This window comes from Panthera onca, chromosome D3 (genome assembly GCF_046562875.1).
Source record: "Panthera onca isolate mPanOnc1 chromosome D3, mPanOnc1 haplotype 2, whole genome shotgun sequence".
NCBI classification, from domain to species: Eukaryota; Metazoa; Chordata; class Mammalia; order Carnivora; family Felidae; genus Panthera; species Panthera onca.
Window position 1 is genome coordinate 76,874,301 of NC_138350.1, and position 14,502 is coordinate 76,888,802.

General features: G+C 50.3%; 1 long non-coding RNA gene across 3 annotated transcripts; it reads right to left on the reverse strand.

Moving 5' to 3' along the window:
* Window positions 1–4,049: 4,049 nt before the first annotated feature.
* LOC132666047 (uncharacterized) lies at window positions 4,050–10,064 on the reverse strand. Of its 3 annotated transcripts, none has more exons than XR_014135899.1 (4): window positions 8,333–10,064; window positions 7,989–8,183; window positions 5,795–7,377; window positions 4,050–5,488 (listed from the first exon to the last, which is right to left on the reverse strand). It is a non-coding gene; the product is annotated as an uncharacterized LOC132666047 (long non-coding RNA). The 3 variants fall into 3 exon arrangements; XR_013551220.2 differs by having other exon boundaries at window positions 5,795–6,371; window positions 7,217–7,377; window positions 7,989–10,064; XR_014135898.1 differs by having other exon boundaries at window positions 7,989–10,064.
* Between the last annotated feature and the right edge of the window lie 4,438 nt (window positions 10,065–14,502).

Consider the following 14,502-nt stretch of genomic DNA (forward strand, 5'->3'; position numbering starts at 1 on the left):
AAGAAAATACAGAAACGCGGTCTACTTGCTGAAGAATATTTCCTTTACTAATGGCAAGTTCACGCCCAGTTGCTCTCGTTCGGTGCCTCTTTGTGGACACAGTAACGTTTCGTTTCCACGTTGAGGCACGGTGGAATTCTCTTGAGGCCATCTCAAAGGGTGCGTGAGTACCAAGAATGCATATAACTCAGTGGCAGTGATGATGGTAACACGAACAGCTGTGGGTAACTGGAAGATGCACAGGTGGTGACAGATACGGGCCGACTGTCGCCTGGTTGACAGCAATTATGAAATGGCTTTGATCGGTAAGACGCGTTCGATTCTGTAGATGTTAAAATGGGAAATAACGTGCCTGTCATTTCAGAGGTAATTAAATCTACCATGCAATGTTTGCACGGTGGATGTTGAGCATGGAGGTCCTCGGAGGGGACGATGACCAAAGCGCTTCCAGAACAGAACTTTCCAGCGCTGTGAGGACGCAGCCAGCTGGGAGAGAGCATCCATTGGTGGTGTCCTGTGCGAGTGAGGAGCTGTAACAGCCTGTCCCCTGTGAGCCTCATGATAAGAGCTTGGAGCAGGCGTTAGTGAAGAGGGAGCACAAGCTAGCACCCCCCGCCCCCACGCCACATGAGATCGGTGTGATCTTCCTCGGACGCTGGGGTTTAAGTGCTTGCCATGGTGACGTGGGAAACTAAGGTAAATGAAAAAGTAACCTCCCTTACTGCCTATAGCCCCCTGACAGGTCCTTGAGACCGGCGGCCGAGTGACCTCCCTCTAGGAGCTCAGCTGCCTCCAGGAGGACACTTTGCCGGGGGCAGAAGAGAACCTTAGCTTAACATTGTCCCAACCTCGAGGATCCTGTAAGTCAACTTCCTTTATCTCAACTGCCCCAAGATATATGCGGGCAATCCTACTCCGAGTTTAGGGCTCCCGATCGATATATATCTAAAGGGTCTCATGACTGGGGTTTTATTAAATGGTAATAAATGGCATTTTCCTAGCAACAGCTAGTCCCTCAAAGTCCTGGAAACCTTGCTTCCAAAGTACCTTAGGGACTTACTCTATCCCTGACCCCCTCCCAACCTGAGGGTATATAATGAGTTACCCATCATGACCCCAGTGCCGCTCTTCCTGCCCATGGGTCCTGTCCCCATGCTTTAATAAGATCACCTTTTTGCACCAAGGACGTCTTCAAGAATTCTTTCTTGGTCGTCGGCTCCGGACCACCCCACTATCACCCCCAAACTTTATCGTTAGGACCTTCCTTTAGAGGTGGGAACTGGAGCCTCATGGAGGCGGAGGGCCTGCTCCGATCCCTGTGGGAGGCAGGGAGAGCTGGGGCGGAGACCATGTGGCTCCAGAGCGGGTGATTTCCCGGACCACCGGCTGGGGCTGGGGCAGTTAAGGGTTTGCAGGCAATTCTGCATGATGGATTAACCACATGGAATGGCCCGGGATTGGAGATGGGCTTGGACAAATTAAATTTTAAAACACATGCCTCCTTCAGCAGAAATACAATGTGGGCGATAGCTGAATATTCCCTAGCATGTCTTGGACAGAAAACCAAAACCCTTTGGCTGATCTTTTTCCTTTGGGATCTAGAAAATTATTCCATGTATAACTATATATAGCTATATGTATATAGTTATAAAATATAGTCATATCGTCATAAAATATACGTATAACATGTTGATATCTTTGCCAAATACAGATGAAGTCAAAATAGACCATTTATGATTTCAACAAGGTTCTAAAACCATTCTTAAAAAATATTTCTGAGGGGCACCTGGGTGGCTCAGTGGGTTAAACATCTGACTTTGGCTCAGGTCACGATCTCACGGTTCATGGCTCGGGCCCCACATTGGGCTCTGCACTGATGGTATGGAGCCTGCTTGGGATTCTCTCTCTCTCTCTCTCTCTCTCTCTCTCTCTCTCTCTTTCTCTGCCTCTCCCCCACTCATGCTCACTCTTGCCCTCTCTCTCAAAACAAATAAACTTAAAAAAATATTTATGAAATGAAAGGACCTAACCGGGACCCTAAATTGACCTTCACGAATGCTTTCCATCCCAGACACATCTTGGTGTTTTCATTATTATCCCACATGACAAATTAGTGGCCAATGCAGTTGTATCGTGTGCAACAAATGTAGAAGCCTCCCATGGTCAGCAGTCGGTTGGCTAATTGAGAAAGCCCACCGAATCAGAGACCCTGATTTGCAGAGACCCTGTAACACAATAAAAGTGTAGAATTCTATTAAATATTAATAAATTTCCCCTAAAGTTCTTTTTTTTTTTTTTTTTGACGTTTATTTATTTTTGAGACAGAGAGAGACAAAGCATGAACAGGGGAGGAGCAGAGAGAGAGGGAGACACAGAATCTGAAACAGGCTCCAGGCTCTGAGCCGTCAGCACAGAGCCCGACGCGGGGCTCGAACTCACGGACTGCGAGATCATGACCTGAGCCGAAGTCGGCCGCTTAGCCGACCGAGCCACCCAGGCGCCCCAGTTCTTTTTTTTTTTTTTTTTTTTTTAAGAAATCTCTACGCCCGACATGGGGCTCATACTCACAACCCCGATGCATGTTTCACTGACTAAGCCGGCCAGCCCCCCGCTTCCCCTGAACCTGTAGAGCAATCTTAACCATAACGGATTTGATTAAAAAAATGTTTTAATGATCGTTTTTGCCAAGTCTCTTCACCGTATCCAATTTTGTTGTCTTTCTCGTGTACTCACTTGTTCATAGATCTAGCTAATATTTTACCAGCGACCTAAGTATCCTGATAGGCACTCCAGGTAATACTTGCATTGCGGCCTGACAGCTTCCAGCCCGTCCTGGCTCCTTCCACACTGTCCAACGTAGGCCTTTCCCTAATAGAATCCATTGCACATGGGATTCCACCTTCGTCTGCTTCTCAGAAGACCCTCCCCCCCCACCCCCCGCCGCCTTCCAATGGACACAGCGCACACACTCCATTTATTGTAGAAAAAAGTTTGCGGAAACCAGAAAAGTCAACGAAGTTTTCAGGACATTTCCTGAGATCTGACTCCACATGAAACCCAGTCTTTGAGGCCTGCACAGGCACCGTGGCGAGGCAGGAGGAGCCCCAAATGTGGCAGTCATCTGAAAACAAAAGCTCAGCTCTCTGCAACGTGCTTTCAGGAAGCCAGGGAACTGGGCTTGTGTGTTTACTAAATGCATTTCTATTAATACAAAAATATTACGATTCCACTGTGGGAAACTGGAAAAGAGATGAAAGGAGAAGGAATCTTGCCTGCTAACTAAGCCAGTGGTGTTTGGGTAAAGGGTGAATTCGCGAGTTTTGGAAAACTTTCACAAGCATCGAAGCAAATAGGATGGTGCATTAACCGTCAAGTAACCAGAACGTTTAATTAATGAGAGTCCGAACCGGGAGCGTCGTGACACCCCCGATTGCCAAATAATCCCAGGGGCTGGTGCAAAGCTGGGCCAGCCCTGCTCCGTGAGGATCTGCTGTGGGCTTAGCCTCCGGGCCTTTGCTCCGTAGCCTGGCAAGGCGGGTGGGGTGGAGGCTGGCACAGGAGAATGAGCCAGGGGCCAGGGGTCCCTTTTTGCTTGCCTTTCCCAGGCTGACTGTGGTGGGTTGCACGATTGTTTGATCTGAGGTCAGAGCTAATAGGCACGTTGTCACGCAGAAATCCAGGGCAGAGCCACCTGCCACGGGCATCTACCTTATTGCCATCCAATCTGGCTACCGGGTATGCAGGTCTTGGATTTTGCGGTTGGGGAGGCGTTAGGTAATTACCTGGAGAACCTGATGCTTTCTAGAAGTATTGGAAGGCAGCTAGAGGCACTCCCCATGTTTTGGGGGGCACTTCCCTGATCACCAAGCCAGTGGTTCTCAACAGTGGCAATACTGCCTCCTAGGGGTTGTTTAGGAAATGATGTGTGTGTGTGTGTGTGTGTGTGTGTGTGTGCGCGCGCGCGCGCGTGTGTGTGTGTGTGTGTTCGCGCAGGAATTTATAAGCGGGGTTGCTGTCACAACGAATGAAGAGTCAAGAGCCTCACTCTGTTCTACATATAAACACAATTTATCTTTTACAACTTGATACTTCTATGTAAATGAAGGGAAGATTACACTTACGCTTGGTTGGAATTTGACAGAGAATTATTCACCAGTACAATGCCGCTCGTGGGACCTGAGTCACCAACACTCAATTCCGCTTGGCGGTTGTCCTATTTGGGTGAATGCGTGACCAGGCACAAGCACCAGACTACTCCCTTGTTGTCTTCTAGCTGCTGAAATACGTATGAATTTATTATAACCACTTCTCTTTTATTTATCCTTTATCTATTGTGAGGACATTAGAGTGGGCCAGATCAACTCTGGGTAGACACTTGTGCCTGTCGTTTTAGGAGGCTGTAGGGGAGAATTGCACACTATTTGTCATCAAAGGGAGGGCCTTGGGTCTGATAGGATAGGATAGTGCTGTTCAAACTGAACCTGCGACCCTCAGCAGTTCTATTACACCGCAATGCTCTGGAGATCAATCGTGCTCTGGAATATTACTGCTCTGGGCTCTGCCCCCGACACCCAGCAGTGACTGTTCCCGTGGCTGGACGTTGTGCTGCTGTAACACAGACGCCCCGACTCAGTCCTCCGCACGTCGTGTTTGGTCCAGCGCTAACCTGGCTTCTTGGAGCAGAGCAGACCAGGCGATAGGTATCGAATCCTAGAAAGTTAGGTGCCGGGCGGGAACTTCTGAGGACAGATGTAGGGAAGGCGGCCGGATAGAAGGGGCTGCCTTTCTTTAGCTTGTTTCAGTCTCTTGTCCAACCTGGAACATCCGCTTCCCTTCACCCAAGCAGATGAAACAGCGGAGAGCCAACGCGTTCGTTCTCCTGGACTCCAAACGCTTAAAAAAACCAAACACCGAAAACCGAACACTTCATTAATGCCAGGCAACTAACAACGCCTTCCTTACAGACAAGAGTAGGAATCTGATGAGGAGTTGGACCCTGAAGAAGGTTCTCTGTAGCACGCCTTCAGGAAACAACAGACACCCGGCTTAGCTGCGGTTAGCATGAAAAACAGTTTGCAACGCCTGGGGCCTCCCGGCAGCTCAGCTGGGTGTTTCAGGTGAAACCTCAGACCTTGTAGCGACACTGCTGTTGCCGCCTCCGGCCAGGACCGCTGCCCTCCTCTGAGGAGCAGTCAAGAAGGAATATAGGTTTGTCCCCAGTAGAAGCAGCTCAGGACAGCTGCTTTGAGGACGAGACTCAGGCGAGGCTCACCGGGCGACTCAACTACCCCATCTGCCGACTCAGCCAGGAAATGCAGAAGGTTGTGAGTTTCGGGCGGCGGGAGGTGGGGGGTGGGGAGGAAAGGAGGCTGATCTGACAGCTAGTACCTTCCACAGACCGAGCCGGTCGGCGGTGACATTTATGAGTCAGAGAAACCCGCACAAGGACGACGCTATTAGCCTCATTTCACAGATGAGGAAACGGAGGCTCCGAGAGGTTGAATTCCTTTTGTCAAGTTCACAGACTTGTTAAGCGGCATGCCGGACTTTTCAAGGTATTCCACTGACTAGCCACGCGGCGGGGAAAGCTAATTGCACGTCGGATGCTTATAAAGTCTTGCTGTACGTGCTCGTTTCCCGAGTGCTGCATGTTACAGACGCTTCTGCTAAAACGTGTTTTCACAACAACTCTGCTCTTCACAAACACTGATTCGTGTCTTTCCTACCCGCTCTTTCACAGCAGCAACAGAGCTGAGCACTGTCCCCAAACTCCGCCTTCCCCTCCCAACCCCACCGCCCAGCCTCTACCAGGCCTGCCTTGTCCGCTTGGACCAGGCCTCTGCAGAGCCCCCTCCAAAGGGCCCTCTGCCTCCTGCACTTCCGGCTTCCAGAGAGATCATTCTGAAGGACTCTTCCTTTTCATTCACCACCCTCTTCTTCAGTTCTGCTTTTGGGCACAGTACCTTGACCTCGGTTAGTTATTTTTGTCTGGTTACACTTCCCCTGGTCAAAGAGGAGACCGATACGGAAAGGATATTATATTTGTTTCTATATATAATCTGATCTGAAAGTGCGGTTCATGGAACTCGTCGCAAATGCAAATGTTCCGCCTCACCCCAGACCCGCTGAATCATAAGCTGTGGGCTTCTGGTACCAAGAGCCGCTTGAACAAGCCCTCCAGGGCACTCTGATGCACACTCAGGCTTGAGAACCGCGGGGTGAATGTCGCTCTCTGGTGCTCCTGGAGGTGCTGACAAGCACTGGGGTCTCTTCTAACAAAGGCCGGGGCTGGGAAAGCAAATTTCCAAAAAGCGAGCATGCAAACACACTGACCTTGTAGCTTTCAACCACCTCCCTTCCAAGGTTAGAGCCTGCGTGGGAAGGAAAGCAAGTCTGAGAGCGAGCAGCCTCTTCAAGTTACCCAGGGCCACAGCCAGAGAAAGTAGGACAGTCCCCATCATTTCGGAGTTAACGTCACCAACCCTGGGGGGACGGGCGGAACGCCTCTCTCATCGGCTCTGAAACACATCATATCACGCTGTCCGTTCCAGGCCTGCGGCAGAGTTTTGGAGGGTCTCCTACTTGGGTTTGAGGATTTGCTAATTTTCACTTGCAGAGAATTTGTCTCTCGGGGGTTTTATCGGATCAGATTCGGCTTGACCGCCCATCACAGAAAACTAAAAAATATCCATAATTCCAGGAGTTTACAGAGACGGAAATCCATGTTTCCCTCACAGGCAAGGCCAGATGCAGGCGGCCAAGGTTTATGATGTCTCCACGATCATCAGGGACCCTGGCTCCATTTTCTTCCCGCTTTCCCAGCCTTAGCGGTTTAATTCATGGTATGAAACGGCTACTCATGATCTCAACATCACATCTAAATTCCAGCCAGAGGGAGGAAAAGAGCAAGTCCCCTTTCTCTGAGGGCACATGCTGGAAGTTAAACATGACATCCACTGCCTGGTCCCTAGTCACGTGGCGTCTCTAGTTGTAGGGGGGGAGGGGGGCTGGGAAATGTACCCTTTATTTTGGACGGTCACAAGCCCCGTGAAAAATCAGGAGTTTTATTACTAAGTGGGAGGGTTGAGGATTAGTAGTCTGCCTCAGACGTCCAATTTTAAGGACTGTGCGTCAACCTCCATCACTTCTGGCTTCCCGGGTCCACCCCAGAGTCTCTTGCCTGAGTTTCTGGGGCCGGTTCTGCCGGAAGACTAACCTCTCTGTTTTTCTCAGTCCTGATGAACTTCACCAACAGCAAGAAATTGTGTAGGTCTTTTGGGAAGCGAGGGAGTTCCGAACTGCTCATTTATTCTCTACGTTATTTCACGCAACTTGCTTTGGAGACTCCCGAGGCCGCGAGGGTCCTTCTGTGATTCTCTGGAAAACAGCACAGTGTTGTGGGGTTTTTTTTGCTTTTTGTTTTCTGTCAGAACATAAGGCAAAGCGGCCTTTGCTGGGTCATAAGTCATGAATTTGGCACGGATTCCAGCCACCATCAAGCGTGTTCTAGGGAACTGAGGTGGTCCAGCCCAGAAGCTTCCATTTGGGTGCCTTAAGCACCAAACAACTCTTAATGTTGAGGCCTTGGGAGCCTTCATGTACGTAGTTTAGCGTCATCACTGCCCCTGAGCCTATCTATTCTTGAAATGCCTCTGGGGTATATTCTAGAATACTCTAGAATATTCTAGAATATCTTAATATTCTGGGGTATACTCTAATATAAAGGCTATATTCTAGCCTTTTTTTCTGGACCGTTATGTCTCACAAATACCGTATCTCACATTTCTGGAATTTCTGATGGCGGTTAGCTCCTATGGGAGGTTCTAGAAACTGCTTCACTGTGTGCTCCACAGCCATATGGACCCATCGTTACCGAGCACCCAGGCCTGTGAGAAAGAGCACGGTGAGGGATCACCCTCTTCAGCCTAAGCAGGGCTGCCGCAAGCGACGACGCTAACAGAAATCCAACCTACCCGGGGCTCACGCACCTGAAAAATGCCGGGGTAGGTCTCACTTTGCAATGCTCCAAGGGGTCAGATCGTGGCGTGTGGGTTCGCCTCTTGGTTGTGCTTTCTTGGTTGGGCTTCATCCTCAGGCAGCCTTTCTCCAGGTGGCAGAAAAGATGACTTAATCCCTGAGGGTCACGCCCTGGGGTCCTCCGCGGTATGGACAGGCACAAAGAGCTGCCGGAATAGAAACACTTGAGAACTGCTGGGCTACACACGGTGTTCAAGGCTTTGCTTGGCGGCCGGGCTCCCATGTAGACGGGCCCGCATTATGCATGTGCCCCACCCGTGTGGTACAAGCGGGGTCAGCCGCGCCCCAGACTTACCAGAGTGTTCTCCAAAGGAAAGCAGATTTTGTCGCCAGGAGAGGAAGACTCATGGCTTAACCAACAGCAGAGATACCCCTTGACCGCCCCAGATGCCATGTTTGTTTACAGGAAACCAAAGTCTCACATGCATTTGGAATGACAACGTATGGAGTTGCCCAATGGCACAGAGAGGAAAAAAAAAAGGAAAATCCCTGGAATCTTTTCCCACGAGACCCAGATTTCCACGCTCCCCGCGTCCCTTTGGTCCGGGGCCAAGGGAAGTGGAGAGAAGCTGGTATAAATGCGTGGGGGCTGGTCCTGTGGAAGGAGGCCTGAAGAAAATTCCACGTAAAGATTTTTAGTTGGTTGGGGTTTGGGGAACTCTTTTCACTAGGGGCCAAATCTCATTCTAGCGCTTTTCGCCTGTGGCCATGGGGATGGTCAGGAAATGACTGTGACAAATCCCCAAACGGACTAGCCCACTAGACAATTTACGAGGAAAAACCTTGTTCAGAAAGGGTAGTGAAGGGCGCATGACTCAGCTTCTTCCACAGATACTGCCCATTCTGTCGGGAAGGAAAACAAAGAGGGAAAAACAGAGAGATGGGATGTTTCTTCATCCAAAAGGTATGGCTACGATTTCTCCAGGACAGAGCCGATTCTGTAATATGGGGACTGTTCCAGAAAGGGAGGCTCAAAGCTTCCCCGCCCCACCCCCCCGGGGACAGGCTCCCGTGGCCCAGGTGGACACCAGACTGTGATCTCTACCTTAGGACGGGAACGCTTCCACTTGATAACCAGCCAATGAGCTTTTTAAGCCTCTAAATCTTCATGCATTTTTTGAAGGGCCTTTTATTAAAGACATTTTCATGGGAACGTTATCATGAACATCCACGTGCTTACCACTCAGCTTTCAGTTATCACCCCACCAATCTTGTTTTATCTATATATTCCCACCCATTCCCTCCGCCCCCATGGGATTATTTTGCAGCTATCGTTTAACACATCCCAGTATTTTAAGTAACTATTTTTTAAAAGATTAAAAAAAAAATCACAGAAATATAAAACGTTTTAATGGTGTCGCGGACTGACTTCTACAAACTCAGCAGTCAGAATTAGATACACAAGCCCCTCCCAATTCTGTTTTTCTCCCCCCCCCCCCATCTGCCTTCTTTCCGGGTGAATCACTGCAATCGAGAATAATTACGGAGATATTTGGACATCCCCTGTGCCAACAGCATCATCTCTAATAATTATGCGCCCCAGGTCCAAGAACTGTGAATCTTTGTAGGCAAATCTGCACATGCTTGCATTTTTCCCTCCCATTTTGAGACCAAATGGCCTCAACATTTGGTTTGCCATGCGCGTCCTACATCCCAGGCGCCCCCCCCTTCCCCCCCCCCGCATTTGAAGGAAATCTCTGCCTCTGTCTGGATTTCCTCACATGCGTTCCCCGAGGCAGCGTGAGTTGCGAAATACCAGAATGGTTACAGCAGAGATGTCTGTTCTGAAAACCAGAGGGCGGAGTCTGACCGACGGTGCCAATGGCAGGACGCCGTATCCCAACCGGGACGCAGGGACGCGTCTAGATATGCGGGTCCACAGCTTCTCGGGCACTTGCCGGGGATTGTGATTGGACCCACGCAGCCTTGAAAAGATTTAGAAAAGACGATCTTTGTGTGTAAATAAAAAGAAACGACGTAGAACTCCGGAGTAAGTTAACTATAAAGTGGATTCCGAAGTGCTAATAAAAAAAAAAAAAAGATGCAACTCATCTTGTTTATTGAGTCTAAATTTGAACTCCCCCGCTCCTCTTCTTTTTGGGGGGGGGGGGTTGTGGTTCCTCTCATGAGATTTTGGCCAAATTCTAGTCACCTCTGGAATTTAAGACCAAGTCCCTGTTCATTTAAAATGCTTTAACCTTGGGGCGCCTGGGTGGCTAGGTCGGTTAAGCCTCCGACTTTAGCCCAGGTCACGATCTCGCGGTCCGTGAGTTCGAGCCCCGCGTCGGGCTCTGGGCTGATGGCTCAGAGCCTGGAGCCTGTTTCAGATTCTGTGTCTCCCTCTCTCTCTGCCCCTCCTCCATTCATGCTCTGTCTCTCTCTGTCTCAAAAATAAATAAACGTTAAAAAAATTTTTTTAAAATGCTTTAACCTTGAACTTGATTTAAATCTTGGCTCTTCCGTGCTCCCCAACTCCAGTGGAGGCCCGGGCTGTGGGCCTGGCTGCTTGGAAGGGAGCCGGGGTCCGGGGCTGACAGTCCTCTACCCCCTGCCTCTACGGATTCAAGCTTCTGGAGGGTTGGAGAGAGGCCGGGGGTGTGATGACTGGCTTCGGTGACCACGTGTCAGAGTGGGGAGGGACTCGTAGCACCCCTCCTCTTACCTCCGGGCTCCTTCACATGCGGACAGGCCCCTTGCAAATAACTCCAGGGTCTGTCCCCATTGTCCCCATCTTCTTCCCAGGGACGAGACACCAGAGTCCCTCAGGCTCCGCGGGAGAGGCTATTCCCACCGGGCCTCTGACTTCACCAGCACAGATGTTAGACTTTCGGTAGGAGTATGTCCCCCTCTCTTGAGGGCACACGTGCTAAGTACCCCTCTCTCCTTCCCCATGGCGGTGGGGGATGGCGGTGGAAAAGGAAAGCACGTTACACTCCTAGACTCTCAGAGCATCCTTCCAAGAATGCTTGTTCCTGGGCCTTGCTCGCGAGGCAGGAACCACGCACACCCACGAGTCCTGCAGCTCAGACGCACCTGGCCGGAGAACGGCTGCCCTTTTTCATTCCTACGAGCCCCCCACATTGGCATGGGGACTCCTTGCCAGGCTCCCTCTCGCTTGGCTCTAGGGATGGGGAGCTCTTCTCCTCATCCCCGTACGCAGGGCATCCCCGGCCATCCAGAACAGTCTCCTCTACCGGCTGTCTACACCTCCTTCTTCCACAGCCTGGGGTTGGGTGGGGAGGCAGCGGGGGGGGACACCCAGTTCTGAGCAGGAGCTGCTCCCCCGGCCCCGTGGGGAGGTGGCTGCTCCCTAGATACTTGAGGGTACTCACTTTAGAATGTGGGGGTTCCGAATGCATTTTGTCTTCAGACTTGGGCCAAAACACAATCTTGGCCCAATGGGAAAAACCCATTTCCTGGGCAGGACCGGCAGCGTGCCAAAGCCACCTGTAAATGAACACTTAGTGTTGAAGAGGCGGCAGAGAGTTTGTGAGAGGGCTTGCTTTGTTGGCTAGTCTGTAGGTGGTTGCCCTCCCTTAAGAGGGGCGTGAAAGTCAGCATAGGTGGTGTTACCTAGCATGAATCCAGTTTTGGCTTGGAGAACAAAGACCCTCGGGAAAATTCTGTACAGAAAGACATTAAAAAAAGGCGATGGGGCTTCAGCGTGTGTCCACACAGGCCTGAGATTTCATTCACTAGACTATAAGCCCAGACACCAGGGACCAGGACCGGTCTTGAGACCGAATGGATTTGCAGCGCTCGCCACAGTGTATGTCACATAGGGGGCAGCCAATGCGTATTTTCTGAATGACTCGAGGAAGAGAAGTAATTGGGGGCCACCAGAGGCTGCGTCCCTAGCAACTGATTGTTTCCTGCGAACGTTTTCTGAACTCTAACCGCCCCAAGCACTCTTCTAGGTTCTCCGGGACCTATGAAGATAGTTAAACTCCTGTCCTTGAGAAGCTTACGACTAAGAGTGGGAGACAGATGGACGCACCTACCTGCCCAATAAAGTCTCCAGATTCTATTCGGGAGAATGCAAGGACCCCGTCTTTGAAGGCAGCAAGGGGTGGGGGGTGAAGCCCCTGGTGTGGCTCCTACCAGGACACAGCCCTGATCCGAACTGTTTCAAGTGAAGCCGGATCCCTTCCTTCATGTTTCCTTAATATGACATGGGGGTCACCTCGCTGGTAATGGGAGTAGCTCAGGAACCCTCACAGTCACAATGATGGGGGAGACAACATTCACAGAACTGGAAGAGGGGGTGCATTTGAGATCACAAAGTTCATGGGTTGTCTTGACTTCTCCCCTTCTCCCCTTCTCCTTCCCTGGGGACTAGCTATGCCCACATTTAGCTCTCAGGTTAGATTTTTTTTTTTTTTCCTCCTCGTTCTATCTCACCGATTCTCTCAAAATTGCTTTCTGTTGAGTCTTAGCATGGAATCAGGTGACTAATGTCTCCACGTACCTGCTGGTTGATGAATAAATCAGCTCTCATCACCAAAAACTATAGCCTAAGTGCATGGTGCTTAGGAAGGGAAGTCACTGGGGAGAATTTCAGGCTTGACACAGACTCATGACGGTGGGGTGCTTGGTATTTCAGGTTGTCAGTGCATATTCCCCGTTCCCTCAGAGGGTGGCCCTTCATTCCTCTGAGGTCCCTTCCATGCACCTGGATCTCGTTAGCCTTGAGTGACCCCAGGGCAACTTAGAACAGAACCAGACCCCTTGGTCGCATGAGGGGACTTTGGGAATCAAGTAAAAGGCACAAAAGTGCCGGAATTGCTCGAGAAAGGGATGCTTGGGAGATGACCATGCACCTCTCTGCAAAACGGGTGCAGCCTTCCAGTGCATCTGGCCATGAGGAGGCCACCGAATGGAACGTCAAGTCCAGTGGTCAGGGAACAGAGCAGAGAAAGACCCACGTGCCACCAAGTGGGTGTTGATTCTCCAAGAAAGACTCACTAAGAGAAAATGCTCCCCTATACCAAGCATGGATTTTATCTTCGGTAGAAGGATGCCCATGTAGCTACGAAAGCCAATTCCCTGGGGCTACTTCTGTTTGTTTGGAACAACCAAATCACATCGTATCAACCCAATGGCTTCCATCCCACCTCGCATGAATATTTATAGATAAAGTGTATACCAATCGGGTGAGCGGTATTGGACCTCAGCAGCCAACAGCGCCATAGACTAAGCCCTGAAGAAAAATGTACTTGGCTCCCGTCCTAGGAAGGCTGTTTCGAAGGGACCTCTTTTTGAAATGTTTTCCAGCTGTTATTTCCTTTCTGAATAATCCGAGCCTAATTCAATTTGTGGCACCTTTCTCTTTTCCAGATTTTTTTTTTTTTTTTCCAGAAGGCAAATTATCCACATCTGGCTCTCTATAATCATATATATGTTCTGCTGGTTTTGGCTGAGACTTTTACTGAATTGTAGATAAATGACCCCGCTGGAACACTGGAGAAGTATTCCACATTCCATGGCACGGTGGCAGCCTACAAGATGCTGTGCGTTATCTCCGGAATGCTGGGGGTAAAAAGGTCGCAACCTTCCCTGAGCGCTGACTCAGGGCATATCCGGCACGTCGTCATGTTACTGTGGGGGAGAAGGCAGGGCAGAGAGAGCCGAGAATGCCCATGGATTCCAGTTAAAAACAAAAACAAAACCCCCAAACCCCAAACAACAAAACTTAACTTTGGAAACAGTTCCATCCTCATATATCCTCAAAACGATTCATAAAGCCACATGGGGCTCCATAGATACAGCTTTCCTTCTGGTTTAACAATTTCCCCGCCCAGCTCTCATTCCCGGCGTGGTTGGCAGGGGTGTGAGAGATGGAAGACGGTAGAAAGCCACAGGAAGTAGACTGGAGGAGGAATAAGAATTTGGAACATCGTCACCTTGCTGGACATGGACGAGAATCGGGAGTCCCTGAATCACCTGGGGATCCTGGTGAAGACCACGCCAGGTGGAAGAGGAGCTTAACTGGATCGACGAGCTGCATGGACTTCATTCTTCCCTCCCATGCCTGGGAACCAGCCTACAAAATATTAGCAACCTGTGCCAGGGCCCATGAAGGGAGGGAGGCAACAGAGTGGGCAAAGCTTGTGTCTGCCGCCCTCCCTCACACCCTTCCAGGGGCATCCCCGTCCCCCTCCACATATTTCCTTTCCCCTTCAGCTGGCCATCGACTTGATTCCTGATGAAACGTGAACGGAGAGAGAAGTTTTCCTGGACGCTATCTCAGGATGTGCCAGTTTCCAGGGAACCCACATTATGCATCAGGCACAAAGGATTGAATAATTGAACCGTAAGAGCCGTATCTGCATTCCCGACTCTTGGTGGAGTTCTAAATCGATCTGCTTCTCTCCTGCTCCAATCAAAGTCCAGAGCAGAGTCCACTCGTCCTGCATGACGAATGAGTCTTTGCCAGTCACGGTGCGATTCACAGAGCAGTAGCAG